Source organism: Microcaecilia unicolor, chromosome 1, assembly GCF_901765095.1.
Source record: "Microcaecilia unicolor chromosome 1, aMicUni1.1, whole genome shotgun sequence".
Lineage (NCBI taxonomy): Eukaryota > Metazoa > Chordata > Amphibia > Gymnophiona > Siphonopidae > Microcaecilia > Microcaecilia unicolor.
In genome coordinates this window covers 516,922,506-516,939,575 of record NC_044031.1, presented here as the reverse complement: position 1 = coordinate 516,939,575, position 17,070 = coordinate 516,922,506, and the positions used below count along the sequence as shown (strand labels likewise).

Here is a 17,070-nt window from a genome sequence, read left to right as displayed (position 1 = left end):
CTCCCTTTGAACCGCTTCGGCGTGCTTAAGAGAGAGATTTGACACTGAAGGCCGTCTTTTTTTTACCTCGGCGAGACGGGTGTCAGAGCTCCAGGCGCTGTCCTGTAGAGACCCTTTTCTGCAATTCTCAGAGTCAGGGGTCACAGTTTGGACCGTGCCTTCCTTCATGCCTACGGTGGTTTCAGCATTTTACCTAAATCAGCCTGTTTTTCTTCCCTCCTTTGTTGAGGAGGAGTTTCCAGATTCATTTGGGCAGTTGCACCTTTTGGATGTGCGCAGGACTCTGTTGCAGTATCTGCGAATTACAAATTCTTTCAGGACCTCTGATCATCTTTTTGTGCTGTTTGCAGGTCCTCGCAGAGGGTCTTCAGCATCTAAAGCCACTATTGCCCGTTGGCTCAAAGAAGCTATCTTTTCAGCATATTTGCTGTCTGGGGGGCTCCACCTAAAGCCTTTAAGGCACATTCCACAAGAGCGATTTCCTCTTCCTGGGCGGAAACTGGAGCACTATCTCTTCATGAGATTTGCAGTGCTGCAACATGGGCTTCTAAGCTCTCTTTCGCCCGACATTACAGGCTGGATGTGGCTGCCAGGAGGGATGCGCGTTTTGGAGCACAGGTGCTAGCGCGTGGTGTGACTTGTTACCACCCTCTTTAGGTATTGCTTTGTTACATCCCATACGTAATGGCTTCATCTGCTTGATGACAAGGAAGGGAAAATTAGGTTCTTACCATGATAATTTTCTTTCCTTTAGTCATAGCAGATGAAGCCATGAGCCCTCCCTGTATGATTGTCTGTATTGCAGTGATTCTGATTTTAGGTGCTGTTCTTGTTTCCTGACGTTATATTCCTTCCTTGGGGAGTTGGAAAACAATCTTTAGGATTCTTGTTACAGTTATAGGAGGATGCGTTCATTCCCTCCAGTTCATGTTTTGGGAGGATGTGTTCATTCCCTCCTTTGTTGAGTTTATGCCCTTGTTAAGGGGCCATCGTTCGCTGTGAGGAAAGTTCATGTTATTCCCATTGCGGTTTGCCATACTGCTTTGGAAGCTTCAAATACTGAAGAGGCAGTGGAGCTAGCTGGCCATGAGGCACTGTGAAAAATTGAGTGCTCTCTATCTCCCCCTGCTGGTTGATGGACACAACCCATACGTAATGGCTTCATCTGCTATGACTAAAGGAAAGAAAATTATCATGGTAAGAACCTAATTTTCCCATCTCTCATGAATATTCATTTTTGATATCCTAAAAACTTGACTGGCTGGGGTGCCTCCAGGACCCAGATTGGGAACCACTGGCTTAGGCATTTGGAGAGTGTTGCACTGTGAAGAGGACTGAAGAGTTTCAGAAGACAGGCTTTTTGTTCTCTATGGGGACATGAGGAAAGGGAAGACAGCTTCCAAGGCACTATAGCTAGGTGGATTAAGGAGGCTTATTGCATCAGTTTACTTGCTTATGGGCAGATAATAGCCTGTTGAGCTCAAAGCGCAGGCCTTGTCCTGCTCATAGTTTTCCTTGATTCCATGCAAGACATCTGAAGGGCGGTTGCTTGGTTGTGTCTCCATTACTTTGTAAATTATTACCACCTCGAAGTTCAGGCTTGGCAGGAGGCAGCCTTTGGAGCTGTCTTGTCTAGAGGATTCTCTGTTTCTCTCCCTCAAGTACTGCTTTGGTACTTCCCGCTCATAAGGAATGGTCTGGAGATAAGGCAAAATTACTTAAACTTCAGTGTTTCTCGCAGTAGGTAGGATTTTACAAGACACTAGAAGAGATTGTGGTGGAGTTCATGGTCTTGCCAAGTACCTTGATGTTCTTTGGGTGGAGAGGTGAAGGGAAGAAAATGTTAGCGATGTTATGCAATTATGAGCAGGACACCTTTGTGCTAGTGTTGCACGAGGTCAGATATCTAATCCGTCCCCCACCCGTCCCCACTGGAATTTTACCTGTTCCCACCTGTCCCTGCAAGAATTTAATGGTAGCATTAAAAAAAAAAATTAGTCTGATCTCTGGTCTCTCTCTGGTTTCGAGCTGCAGCACTGCAGGCAAGGAAGGAATGAGAGTTGGGAACATTCTGGTGTGCACATGGAAGACTCATCTCTGATTTGCTGAGAGGTCTCCACGTGCATGCGCCAGTAGGTCAGGTGACCTCTGATGCTCATCTCTCTGTGTCATATCTGAGGCCTGCTCATCAGTCCAGGGGCAGAGAGGGTTAAGGGAAGACTTTCTACACCTTGTGCTGTTAAAGCAAGGAGGAGGTGGAGCTCAGAGCTTGGTACTTGGTAGTAAGAGAGGCTGTCGCAGGTGCGTTTACACTTCCGCAGGAACGTCTTCTGTCCCTGCAGTAGTCCTGCAGCCCTGGAGGGGATTCCTGCGGGATTCCCATGAACCCTGTTCCCATTCAGTTTGTTGTTATAGTTATGATTGTTTCCACCCCTCTGGGTTCATTCAGGGGAGTCTGTTTTTATCGTTTCTGGCTTTTGTCGATAGAAATACTGTCTGGTTCAGGGGTTAGTTGTTCTCAGACTTCCTATCTGATGGTAGGAGGGCATATACCCACTCATAGGGAATAGTCTGGACATATTCAGGGAAAGGGAATTAGCAGGTAAGACTAACTTGACCTTTCTTATCCCTTCAGACCAGCCCGGATGTGTGGGTTTGCCTTCAGCAGATGGAGAGTGAGAAACATTGAACTAATGAGACAGTCCTATAAAAGTATCCTGTACAGTGTCTTAGCAGTCAGTATTTCTCGGTCTCCAGCAGATGGTAGGTGAGGCATCTTGTGCAGTGTGCAGCTGGTCTGATATGCTGGGTCAGGGGGGTTAGGGTAGGTCAAAGTAGGTCAGGAGAGTTAGAGTACTGATAGAACTGAAAAATGCGCTTGCTGAGCTATTGTTAGTAATATGTAATTTATCTTTAAAATCAAGCCTGTTACTGGAAGATTGGAGGGTGACCAATGTAATGACAATTTTTAAAAAGGGTTCCAGAGATGATCCGGGAAATTGTAGATGGTGAGCCTGATGTTGGTGCTGGGCAAAATTGTACAGACTATTATAAAGAGCAAAATTACAGAGCATATTCATAAGCATTGATTGAGATATAGCCAGCATGGATTTAGTGAAGGGAAATCTTGCCTCACCAATCTACTTAATTTCTTTGAAGGGATGACTAAACATGGAATAAGTTGATCCGATCAATATTGTGTATCTGGATATTCATATAAACAAATGCAACAAAGTCTGCTGACAAATTGCACAAAATTTAATTTTTCAGGTAGAGGAAAGACGTCAGGAAAACAGCACTAGAATGGTAGCATAGTCAGAAAGGTCCCCTTTCGTATTTATTATTTTTAAACTAATTTTTGTCCTTTTTATATATGTCGTCGTCTTTAAACTCAAAACTGTGATCAGCAACTTAGCTTTGGCAATAATTTTTATTTAACTCACTGCACTAACTACTAGTCAATTCTGAAGGCCTTTGTAGAGGGAGTTGCAGTAATCTAGTTGGGAATTGACTAATGAATGAACCAGTATATTCAATGCTGTTGGGAGAATCAGAGAGTGGATAGAACGAATAAGTCGCAATTTGTAGAAAAAGTAGCTAGCAACCTGAGATTTGTGGGAGAAATGATAGGTTGAAAGTAGCTGCTGTAGTCTTACCCTTGGTGTATGGTATTCTCATTCCTAGAAGACTAGTGACCATGGTTTTTGAATGCATTAGGTTTGACTTTGGTGATAAACTGAAACCCAAAACATAACAATTGTTTTCAGTTGCTTTAGCTTCGACTCCTTTTAAGACCATCTTAAAAAATGTCCCTAGGGGACATTAATGAATTTCTCAGGAAATTCAGTACCCTTACGTTCAAACCTCTGATTTTATTGTCCATTTTCTCCAGTTTATGCTGCACTTGCATAGAATCTCTGATAAGTGCAGCCTTAACTTCATTTAATGATTTAACTTGGGATTTTAGATGTTTAATCTGATCACCTTGTGCAGTAACTTTTGCCTTCAAGTGTATTAGGACAATCTTCCGGGCCAAGATGGCGACTGGTTAGGAAGCAATGGAAGCAGCTCCAGTTGTTCATGCTCTTTACTTCTATGCCACGTTGACTTTACCTTAAGATGCCTAAGCGAATAGGCAAACAACGAGTTAGTCCCGCGACTCCTGTTTTGCCGCGAGTGGGAATGATGGACCGCTTCCTTTTTTCGGGTGTGTTAGCAGGGCCTAACAGCGGATAACATCAAGGACATCAAAGAAGCTCTCATTGAGTGAATCTTTGTCTTCAGAGTAACTTATTTGCGACGGAGTGCTGGACTAAGCAATAACATTATCAACGACATCTGACAGTTTGGGACAGCTTGAACTTAACAGTCTTTATAAGTGATATGATATTAGGAGTACAGCCGGTGTTTTGGAGGCTGAGAAGCGGAGTTTTGTAAAAGACTGATTTGTATTATGTTTAAAACATGGAAAAGATACTGTTGCAAGTAAGAATGAATGTTTAAAACATAAAGGTGGTATGAGTGAAAAATCAAACGGCTCTGTGGCGAGGTGAAAGGTGTGAAAGAGGGAGTTCCTTAGTAGGAATTATGGGTTTAAGTGTGAATGAATGATAGGGATATGGTCTATTAAATAAAAGAATTGGAAATATTGAATAAGAGTACGTTATTGATGTATATCACATAAGTATTGCCACACTGGGACAGACCAAAGGTCCATCAAGCCTAGCATCCTGTTTCCAACAGTGGCCAATCCAGGTCACAGGTACCTGGCAAGATCCCAAAAAAGCTCAATACATTTTATGCTGCTTATCTCAGAAATAGCAGTGGATTTTTCCCCAAGTCAATTTGGTCTATGGACTTTTCCTTTAGGAAGCCGTCAAGACCTTTTGAAAACCCCACCTAAGCTAACCGCCTTTACCACATTCTCTGGCAACGAATTCCAGAGTTCAATTACATGTTGAATGAAGAAAAATTTTCTCCGATTCGTATTAAATTTACTACTTTGTAGCTTCATCGCTTGCCCCCTAGTCCTAGTATTTTTGGAAAGAGTAAACAATTGATTGACGTCTACCCTTTCCACTCCACCCATTATTTTATAGACCTCTATCGTATCTCCCCTCAGCTGTCTTTTCTCCAAGCTGAAGAGCCCTAGACGCTTCAGCCTTTCCTCATAGAGAAGTTGTCCCATCTCCTTTATCATTTTCGTTGCCCTTCTCTGTACCTTTTCTAATTCCACTTTATCTTTTTTTTGAGATGCAGTGACCAGAATTGATCACAATATTCGAGGTGCGATCGCACCATGGACCGATACAAGGTCATTATAATGCCCTCACTTTTATTTTCCATTCCTTTCCTAATAATACCCAATGTTCAAACTTGCTTTCTTAGCCACCGCAGCACTCTGAGCAGAGGGTTTGAACATATCATCAACAATGACACCAAGATCCCTTTCTTGGTCAGTGACTCCTAATGTGGAACTTTGCATTACGTAGCTATAGTTCAGGTTCCTCTTTTCCACATGCATCACTTTGCACTTGTTCACATTAAACATCTGCCATCTAGATGCCCAGTCTTATAAGGTCGTCTTGTAATTTTCACAATCCTCTCACAATTTAACAACTTTGAATAACTTTTTGTCGTAAGCAAATTTAATTACTCTCACTAATTAATCCCATCTCTAGATCATTTATAAATGTTAAAAAGCGGTGGTCTCGGCACAGAATCCTGGGGAACCCCATTATCTACCCTTCTCCATTGAGAATACTGACCATTTAACACTACTCTCTGTTTTCTATCCTTTAACCAGTTTTTTAAGCCACAATAGGACACTTATCTCCTATCCCATGACTCTCCAATTTCTTCTGGAGTCTTTTATGAGGTACTTTGTCAAACGCCTTCTGAAAATCCAGATACACAATATCAACCGGCTCACCTTTATCCACATGTTTGTTCACCCCCTCAAAGTAATGTAATAGATTGGTAAGGCATGATTTCCCTTCACTAAATCCATGTTGGCTTTGTCTCATTAATCCATTTTTTGAATACGAATAGGCTTCTAGGTTGTAAGCTTCTGCATCCCACACAACTATGCCACCTCCCTTATCGACTCTACAAAATATGACAGAAGGATCTGATAACAAAGATTGTAACAGTTTTTGTTGACTTCGCATATGGTAGTCTTTTGCGGAGCACACTTCACATTATTTAAAAATAATTTTAAAGATATTTCATAATATTAACCAGACGTCATTACTTTTTTTCTTTTTCTTTACAATTAATTTTACAAGTACTACCACTTTTTAAAATATTGCGGTAAGATTTACCTTTAAATGCTATGATTTATAAAACAAGTATATATTATAAAATATAGTCTGTTCCAGTAAACATTATTTTTGTTGGCCTGACAGTTTCCTTCATCCTTTTCAACTTTTCGGCTCATTAGAAACTAGCCTCTGTTGGCTGTTACGAGGAACCTCATTCATACCTATCCAGGCTTTGCCCTTATTTTTGTGTCCCCTTCTAACTCAGCTCAGCCAGCAACAAGTTTAGTTTAATATGAAGGCTGCATTTATTACACTAATTTCCCTGTGAACATGTCACTCCATGAATTTCATGCATGCAGCAACGTACAGGCCTTTTTCTGCCATCACCTGCTATGTTGTTACTATGTTGTTAGAAGGCTGGTTTCCTCATAGTATACCACATTATAGATCACCAAGGGAGGTAAAGAGACTGTAGCAATTGCTTTGCCAAATAGCAAAACTGAATTTGATTTCCCAATCAGATCTTCCATTCCCTGAACTTGCTGGGGGATGCTGCAGCAATCGCTGCCCCTATGGGGGAAGGAGACTTGGTCGTGTAACAAACACCTTATGGCTGGACCTCTGCTCCATGTTGTCCAGAATTTTGGACACTACTGTGATTTGTTGCTCCTAGCAAAGGACTTATTTACTAAATTTTAACCCGATTCAAAATCAGAGCTGCCGTTTGTAAGTACCCAAGGTTTATAAATGCTTTTTTTTTTAATATGCAGAAAAAGCCTTTTATAAAACTGTATGATAGTATATGCACACAAGTACATGTGCCAAGGTGACACACAAGTGCACTGCACATAGGCATTCCCAGGAGCATAATTTGGATGGAGCAGGGATGAAGTTTGAGGTACACATGTATTTTTTTTTTAATACAAAGTAGATATGTAGAGTGTGCACACACACATACCTGCACTTGTTAAACGCCAGGGAATTTATGCATCAGGTTCTGTCGTTGCCCTCCCCCCCCCCCCCCCCCACCTACACACACTCACTCCCCCCCCCCCTCCCCTCAGCTCGCATCCTTACCTGCTAGCATTATGAAAGATGAGTCAGGAGCAATAGCGCACTGCTTCCGCCTTTGGGGGGAAGGGGGGGGACATAGGTTGAGAAGTCTAAGCAAAGGTCAGAGTGTGCTGGATGGGGTTAGGTAGGGCCAGAAGGTGTTTTGAGGAGTGGGTTCCAGGCAGATTATGCAGGATTATACAATTATGCACATTTACATGAATTATTTGTGCATATAATTCATGTAATTCCCATGGGTGTAATTTGTGCGCTATTGGGGTTGGAACTGGGACTCATATTTTATAAAAATACATAGGTGTTTGTTTTCTTTTTAAAATAGACTTAAAATGGGCACCTTTTTGGAATGCTCACATAGGGAACATGTTATGAAATCAGATCCCAAATGTCCATTTACAGTAACTTGTAATAATTCTGCCGTGTTTTTTTTTTGTTTGTTTTGTTTGTTTATTTTAAAGCTGATTTGTTTTTCCCCAGCACAGAAAATGCCATTTTTGTTAGCAGCTCAAGAAAGCTTAAGTTTAGGACAACCTGTTTGCTGAGTTAGTAGCACTAAAAACCGTTGTGTGAGACAAAGGGTTTTATAGCTCAGATACAGTTGTTTAGGTTAGCTTAGGATGTTGCTGGGGGAAATATGGCAAAGCTGGAAGGGAAGTTTTAACTAGTACCACATAATGATCAAATTCTGAGCTGTTTAGATTCTGACTAATGAAATGTTACTGCAGTGGCAGAGCTGGACAGAATAGAATAGAGGGTTAAAACTGGATAAGGAGCTCTGGTATGGGCTGGTTCCAGTTGCATTAATAGCTTAAACAGAAAAACTACTGGACTAGAAAAAATATTTAAAAGGATTCTGTTTCAGGGGGTGCTTTCTCTGCTACAGTAGGCAGAAACAGTGTTTCTCCAAGGACAAGCAGGACGATGGTATCCCTTCATCTGAGTGATGGTATCCTAATGGAGCCTGGTGTACTGCGCTACCCAGCGCTCTGACTTAAACTGTGCATGCCCGAGTGCCATTCCATCTGATGTGTGAGCATTGGACCCTCTGGTGTCTTCTTCCCCCGCCTCCCCCCCCCCCCCCCCAAAGAGCTAGGTTGTTATGTTTTGTTTCTCCTCCTCTGCACTTCTCTGTTGCATTTGTCTTCCTGTATGGTTGTTTTTTTTTTTAACTAGTTTTTACTGTTTTTCCTCATAAAAATTTAGCTTCTTTCCTCCCTTTTATTTTCTTAGAGCTCCTTTTACAACACTGCACTAGCCTGGCATGGCAAATGCGACGAAACCCATTCAATTCCTATGGGCTTTGTCGTATTTGCGGTGTGGTTACCGCTAACACAGTTTTGTAAAAGGAGCCCTTAGTGTGTGTGACTTTTTTATTTTAAAGTTTTTTTTTTTTTTTCTCATGGCTCCAGAGGCCCTCTTAGGATGGAGCACCAAGCTCAATTTGAGGTAAGCCCCTTTTGGCCTCACCATTGAGCCTTTTGATTTGGCTGCAGTTCTTTTTGACATACCCCAGAAGACTTCCAGTGGCTTCAAGAGATGTACCCAGTGTAATCGGGTGATATTTTGCACTGATCCACACAGTTGGTTTGTTGAGTGCTTGGGACCTTACCATGACCCATCTAATATGCAGAAAAGAACACAGAAGGCACGTCAGGCCCACCAGAGGGAACTTGGCGGATCCTCAAAGTCAAGTCATTGATGTCTGCATCAGAAGCATTGACCCCGAAGGCTGCCTCCCTCAACATTGGGCACCAGTAGCAAGCCTTGGGACTGATCTGCATTGGACCCAACATGGGGAATATGAGTTGATTCGACATCTTCGTCAGCAGCAAGGGACAGCAATGTCGGATGAGGGCCAAGAAGCTAGAAGGACGCATGGTGGTAGGAGCTCTGGGGCATCGCCATTGCCGGCATCTGAGAAGCATTGGCATTGAGAGGACTGCTTCCTGTTTGTAATTCCAGTGCTGTCCCTGCAGCCCCCATGCAGCTGGGACCCCACTTCCAATACAACACTGACAACTCAGTCTGTCTTCGCACCAGCCCCAGTCTTACAGTGCCTGTATGGTTCCAGGCTGTGCTGGAAGGGGAGCTGCAGCAATCCTGCCATCTCCTATGTGTTTGGGCATCAAGGGTGCTTGTGCCAGCCGCAGCATTCAGCCACTCTGACCTCGAGGTCCATAACACCCCTGTGGAGCGGTCCCTGACTTCTGTGTCCCCCCGTGCACAGCACTGATCAACATCGGGGTAGGAATCTCAGTTGAGGCATGAGCAGGCATCTTTGCGCCTAGCCCTGAGGCCTGGACATACCTCCAGCCAGCTGAGAAAGGGGCACTTTCAACAGTCCCATCAAGACCCTCCTTTTTTTTTTTTCTTTTTTTAATTTATACCGAGTCTGACACAGACCGTTCATGGGAGTCTGAGGGAGAGCTAGACTACCTCTCAGAGGAGGGATGTTATAGCATTCCCTTGGATTCCTCTCCACCCTTTAAGATGGAAATGGAGGACTAATTAGGGCCAGGTTATTTCAGGTCCTGGAGTTTGATTCTCCACCCAGAGATGCTGTCATAGTTCCGCTGCACGGAGGCTCAGACCCTAAATTCCTTTGGGAGGAAAGTATCAGACCTCGATGCTAAGTCTCTTGCATCTAGGACTACCAGCTGTACATGAGCATTTACTTGCAGTCTTTGGTTTGCAGTGTACTAGACTTTGCAGAAACTCTTCCACAGGAGCAGGCTGCTGAGCTTTGCCAGCTGCCCAAGAAGCAGGAGTGTCAAAAATATTTGGCCTGGGTGCATACAATGCTTTTTTTCCCCCCCCAAAAAATTGTGTAAGAATTTTTAAATAACTGGGAAACAACAACCCCCAAATCTCAAACAAGCCAGATATACCATCACCCTTTGGTACAATGCAATAATTCCCCCAAAAGATAATAACCCAACCCACTTAACAAGGAGGAAGAAAAAACACCAAAAGGATGCCACACACTGCTGTTGTTGCCATTTAACTTAAGGGTCCCAAACCCGCTTAAAGTTCAGCAGTGTATTCCTTATCAGAGCAGTGAGACGAGACATCCTGCAAATAAAATCCACTTTGGTTAGGAATTGTTGACGAGAGGGCAATTAGAGAGTTGCACAGGGACAGAAATCTAACCCATCCACGCTTGTCCCTGGCGCAAGTAATCTCCATTCCAGCTTCCATGCTGCAGTCACCTTGACCCCCCCCCCCCCCCCCCCCCCCCCCCCCCAGAAATCAGATTCTACAAGCAGTAAAAATACTAGTAAAAGTAACAAATCATTTTCTTCTGTACTATGCTAAGACAGCAGATGTACGGATCAGCATAGGACAGTCTTCTTTTGATGTAGGCACGGGGGAGGAGGGGAGAGATTTTAAATGCTCGTGGGTTTCAACCTAATTCATGTTTAATGTGGGATATAAATGTCATAAGTAAATATATTAAAAACTGAATGTTGAGCACCTGATTCTTATAACATGTCTGCTTTTTTAGTGGTCCTTTGCCAGGAGAAAAAACATCTCTGCACAAATATAACACTGCTAGGGTGTCCCTATAACTAGCCCTTCCAAATGGCTCACTGATTACGATTTATAACAAATTACTAATCTACCTATGAAAAGTTATTCCATTATTACACTTCCTCTGTGTGCATCCGTATGCTGCACAATCTGGCATGTTTGAAAATATAAGTGTGATAAAAATGCTACCAACAGTAAAGAATGACAATGTGGATGCATAGGCGTGTTTGCTTTGTTTTGAGTGTATGGCGATGATGGCTGCGTGGGGAAGGGGAAACGGATTTACCTAAATGACTTCAACTTTTTATCATGCTGACTCCCCTCTGGCCCTGGGTGTCCTCCTGGCACATACCTCAAGGCATCCTGGTGGTCTCGTGGCTTTTTCAGGGTAGGAAGGATCTCACTCTTTGCTGCCCGCTGCTGCTGCTCCAATCGCTGTCTCTGCATTTTTAAACAAAAGCGGAGATGACAGGATTAGCATCACAGCAGCGGGCAGGAAAGAGTGGGAATCTTTCCTACCACGAGACACCAGGGTACCTGCTATCCTCACTTCCACTCAGGTTTCTCCAAGCCCAAAGCCAACAGAAGCTGACTGGCAGTAGTACTATGAAACACCAACTGGGTATACTTGCCTGGCAGCTCCACAGGCTTAATGTTGAGAAGGCCATAGCCCATGGACTTCTGTAATAGCAGCCCAATAATATTCTAGATGAGTGAAAATCATGTCCCAGTAGGTGACGATGGAGGCATATCCACCAAATATGGACAAACATACCTCTTTGTCCACAGGCCCTCCAGCATAAGTCAGAAACAGCTCTATAAATTCTTTGAAGCCGAACTGGAGTAAGATACCACTGGTATTACATTTTATAACTTTTCAACAAGATTACTAGCAATATAAATCTTAAGTAGGTGTTTTTTTTTTTTTGTTTGTTTTTGCCAGGTTCTTGAAGCCTGGATTGGCTACTATCGGAGAAAGGATGCTGGGCTTGATGGACCTTTGGTCTTTTACCAGTATGGCGGTGCTTATGTATTTGTGCTTATGTGTTTGAAAGGCAATTTTTTTCCCCAGTGCTTAGGATCATAATGTGTTCCTAAATGTTCTTCCCATAGGGAGATATATTTAATAGGGGGGGGGGGGGGGGGAGAGCTGTTGCACCAGTGCTTGATAGAAGTGAGAAATACAGCCGTCTCACGACTTCCATTAACCGCCCATTTCAAAGGAGTCTCCTCTTGTCTTAACTCTGGGAGGGCCCTGCGCTGAAGAAAGACTTGGCGATAAGAAATAATCTGAAAGAGAAATCACCTTCATATCCTCCATCAACTGACCCAATTGAAGCAATCCTGACTCCCAAGCCTGATACCTAGGATCTGCGTGGCCTGGGGGAAAGCCAGCCGCTACCGAAAGTGGGGTGGCCTGAAAATATCGCCTGTCTTTCAGAAGACGCTGATGGACCCAGAGCTAATGGTTACTGCAGTAAGCTTTGATCCTGGCAACCTGGGTTCGATCCCACCGCATGGGCAAGTCACTTAACACTCCATTGTTCCTGGTACAAAAACTTAGATTGTGAGCCATCTAGAGACAAAGTACATGCATATAATGTGTACAGTGCTGAGTACGTGTAGTAGTACTATAGAAATGATGATTAGTAGTGCCCCACACTGGGCTCTGTTGGGATGACATTACCCAAATGTAAGGATACCTGTCATGCTGTCCTTGGAGAACATCTGCTACAGGTAAGTAACTTTGCTTTTAGGTTGGTGACTACTGGAAAGTCTTTAGACATTCAGTGTTTTGAATATTGAGTTATGTTGTTTCCTAGACTGATTAGCAGGAAACAAACTGGCTGAAATTTATTCATTTCAGACAGAGCACTTATTGTTTTGCTGTTTTTATTATCATGGCTCAGAATGGTGGTATGCGGATTTAAAAAAAATTAACAGTTAAATAAGACCCAGTGCTGGAATTCTAGTGCTCTGAGCACTCATTGACATCTTCTTCAAGAGCTTTGCCTTTTTTAAATAGAACCTCCCCCCCCCACCCCAAACACACACACTGTTCCTAGTGTAATCATTGTCTCTGAGGATTTGAATCTTGGCATTGACTGCTTCTCGAATCCTGTATCATGTGCACGAAATCCAGTTACCAAACATTGTCCTTGGCTCCTTGATGACCATTCTTCCTCAGTCCCTCCCCCTCTTCATAAGACAGGAATGCTGCATCAGCAACAACCCCTGCCAATTCAACTAACAGCATGAAGCAGTCATTGAGCCGCCAGGCTGCTCAGAAAACTTTTGAATTTGTATTTTATATTGTAATTAATTTTACACTTTAAGAATGTCTGTCTTGAATTTGGATTTGGCATTTCCTCTTATGTCATTTCCCTTTATAGTCCAGGTATTATAACAGAATACTGTCCTTACGATAGTCCTGCACTCTGCATTTCTGAGCATTAAATCATGGACATCGTTCCCAAATTGCGCACTCTGATATTCTGCTGTCAGTTTTACTAGTACAGTTCTGCCTAAAAAGAGAATATAGGTTAAGTAATAAGATGACTAAACACTGTGTAATGCATTTATCTGGAGTATAAATTAAGTAAAGATTAAAGTGGGATCCTGTGGACCACTTATGTGCTATGTTAATGTGTGTTAGCACCAGATGTCTTCTTGGATTGAAAGACTTGGGTGTATAGTTTTTTTGAATCCTAAGTTCTGAGAGATGGAGTAACTTCTCTTGTTACTTGCTTGCACCATGTTCTCCCATTCCTGAGCTAAAGTGGATACTTCCCAAGCTGAGGTACTACTACTTTTTCACTGTTAACAGGAATGATGAAGAGTATTGTTTGCTATCAAATCTGTCAGTACAAAGTCACCCAAAATTTAGCAGGAAGGTAATGGTATTTGACTTTATATCGGAGGTTCTGAACCCAATCTTCGGGACACACCTAGCCAGTCAGGTTTTCATGATACTTACAGTGAATATGCATGAAAATGATCTGCATGCCTTGGAGGTAGTGAATGTAAATTTGTGCATTTTTCATTGTGGACATCCTGAAAACCTTACTAGCTAAATGTGTCTGAGGATGGAGTTGAGAATCACTGCTTTATATCCAACAGTAAAGAAGTTGGATAATAGTAGGCAGTAGTGGTAAAGGGCAGTGGGGGAGGGTGGAAGAATAAAACACCATATTCAGTGATGGGAACATAGCTAAGATCGTACTCACACACATTCTTTGTCGAAACCAGGGTTGAAATGTTTCACCCTGAAATGATCTCTCATTGTTAGGCTATGTAAACAGATTCATACTGAAATTTATTTTATCTTCTTTTTCAGGTTTCCCATGGAAGATTCTTTTCTTCACACTCTGATTCTGATCTGTTTAATAAAATTTAGTTACAAAGTAAAGTCTCATGATCTCATTGGAAGAGTGATTTCTACAGGATATTTAGAACTTTGGTGTGAATCCTGGTATGGGGTGGGGGTGGGGGGGATGAAACTGTTCTGTTCATGCTGTTCAGAGCTGTGATGTCTGTGTTTTTAAAAAATTAACTCTGTTTTAATAGGGGGTGGGGAGAAAGTAAATTTAGCTGTTTAATGGATAGATGTTTGTAAACTGTATAGTTGTCCTTATCTGCAGGCAAACAGTTCAGTGAGGCAGATTAAGTTACATGATACTATTTGGAGCCGGATGGCTAGTGTGGCTGCCCACGAACAGCCAGCTGAAGTGGTCCACTATCTGAGCCCCATGCTGCTTGAAGTCAGCAGCATGTTTCAGCTGCTGATGCTGGCACTTCTGTGTGTGCTTAGCATCTGAGCATGCTTGGGGGTGGTGGCTTAAGCATGCTGCAGATTTCTTCAGGCAACTTGGGGCTCGGGTAGTGGACCACTTCAGCTGGCTATGGTTGGGCATCCCCACTAACCAAGTTCTGTGCTGCTGCTATCAATTCTGTTCATGGGATCCACAGAAGCAAGCCACAATCACTGTCAATTTGGATGATATCCCTATATGAAGGGGATTAGATGTTCGTAAGCATAGATTCATTATAATCTCTAGAAGAGAGAAGTACATCTAAATGCTGACAGCACAAAATAAAAAACTGGCACAAATCTGAAACTCCAACCTTATAAAAAAAACTAGTAAAAAAAAGGCCCGTTTCTGACTTATGAAACGGGCGCTAGCAAGGTTTTCCTCTGAGTGTGTATGTTTGATAGAGTGTGTGTGTGTGTGTGAGAGTGACTGTGTGATAGGGAGAGAGTGAATGTGTGAGTGTGTGTGTTTGACAGAGAGTGAGACAGTGTGTGACAGGGTTGATGCTGCTTTAGTATTTTTTAAGTTTTGAGGAGAGGTGCAATGAGTGTGTGAGGAACTGAGGGGTGGAGGGGTTACCATTGCTGGGGGGTGGGGTGTCAGTGTTTGAGTGTGTAATACATAGAGTGTGAGTGTCCATGTATCTTATGTCCTGCATCAGTGTGTGTATGTCTGTATGTATGTGTGTGAGTTTGGGGTGGGGGAGGGGTGGTAACTGGGGATCCTGTATCACTGAGTGTGTGTCACATAGAGAGTGTGATAGGGTTGCTGCTGCTTTACTGGTAGGGGGTGGCGGGGGGGTTGGAGGTTTAGCGTTGCAGGATTGGTAGGATTTTGCCTTCAAAACAATCAAAGTATTAAATGTATGCTGGACTGATCATTGACAGCAGCAATGATTTAAAAAAAAAAAAAACCACCCTCTCGCCGGTGTAGAAAAAAAATAGCTTCGGAGAAGCTAAAAGCCTTTTGTTTTCGTTTTGGTTTCCAGACAACCAAGAGAAAAGTGAGTGAACTTAGGATCTGTTGAGCCGTTTCATAATAAGACGACGCAGCAGAGAGGGCTAGGGGACAGGCCCTATTGATTTTGCAGCGGAGGCTGCTGTAACCTTTTCTATTTATAGCATCCCCACGTCTTGATATAGACTGGAAATCCTATAAATAGAAAGCAGAGATGAGAGAAGTATCTGATCAGGACTTTAAGGCGCAGGAGCTTTGTGCTGGGAAGAGGGCAGGAAGGAGAGAAAAGGAGAATTGGGGGGGGGGGGGGGGGGAGAGCTGTTTCAGCGTGTTTACAAATTCAGCACACAGTGGGTTACAGCCTAATCTACATTTCCCAAATGGATTGAATCCCAGCAACAAATGCCTCTCGGAGCAGGAATCAGACATTGTCAGCACTGGAAGCGTCTGGCTGTTTACGTGAAAGACACATACAAAGGAGAGAGGCAGAGCGGCTGGGCCGACTGTTTGCATGGCCAGAATTGAATCGCAACGGGAGGGAGTTTATTAAAGCGGTGTGGATGTTTGCTTGCCTATTAATCTGTAAACGTAATGAATAAACATTACCCTGCTTCCCTGAATCTGTGCACTCCGTGCTGTGTGGTAACTCGGGCTGCTGCGAAGGTCAACGAGGTAAGAAACAGCAGGGCTTGGTTTCGATTGGCCAGGCTCCTGGCTCTTTGGGTCTGTAGCTTCTCTCTCTGTCTGGGGTGTTTCGTAGGCAGGGGGAGGAGTCTGAGGTGGAACTGGTGATTCGCTGAGTGTCATAGCCCCGCCCTTGACATCACGTGACGTGAGGGTGGGGCAGACACTCATGGGGAAAAATTCCGATCTGCCACCTCAAAAACGGAAGTGGCAGCTTCATTTAGAACGTTGGGGTTGCGAATTATGTGTGGAAGGGGCGTGGCTGAGGGCGGGTCTATGAGTGAGAGTGAGTGGTGCTGACAGCCTAAGTGCAGGGCTTCAGTGTTTCCCTGCCACAGAGTGAGCTTCAGAATGTTTGAGGTGAGACATTTATATAGATTGCCTCCAAAATAAAAGGAGGACATAAGATCTTGATGCAGCTAAACGTTCATCCACTTTTCTGCATGTTGAACTGCTGTTTAATTGTTGGTCTTTAAAAAAATAAAAAAAACTCATATCCTTGTAAGTGTTCTGTGCAAAGCCAAGTCTTTAAAACCTTAAGTCTCTTCAAAAATTATTCAAACCCTGTTCTAAAAAGCAATCGCTAACCCTGGGAGTAAAAGGGATGTTACACTTTACAGTTGTCAAACTTAACAAGTTCAGTTAACAAACCAAACAAACTTATCTCTGGAACAGTCCAAAATTTGGTAGTTGTTGGGTCTTATCTGGCCATTTTCAAACATCAGTTGAAATGCTGTGTGTTTTATTCCGGA

At 43.1% G+C, this 17,070-nt stretch overlaps 1 protein-coding gene across 1 annotated transcript in view; it reads left to right on the top strand.

Annotated features, from left to right (window-relative positions):
• The window catches only part of RPL7 (ribosomal protein L7), a 57,670-nt gene extending 43,396 nt beyond the window's left edge, over positions 1 to 14,274 (top strand). Inside the window, 1 exon segment of the mRNA XM_030215569.1 lies at positions 14,203 to 14,274. The gene's annotated coding sequence lies outside the window, so the exon portion shown is untranslated.
• The last annotated feature ends 2,796 nt before the right edge of the window (positions 14,275 to 17,070 follow it).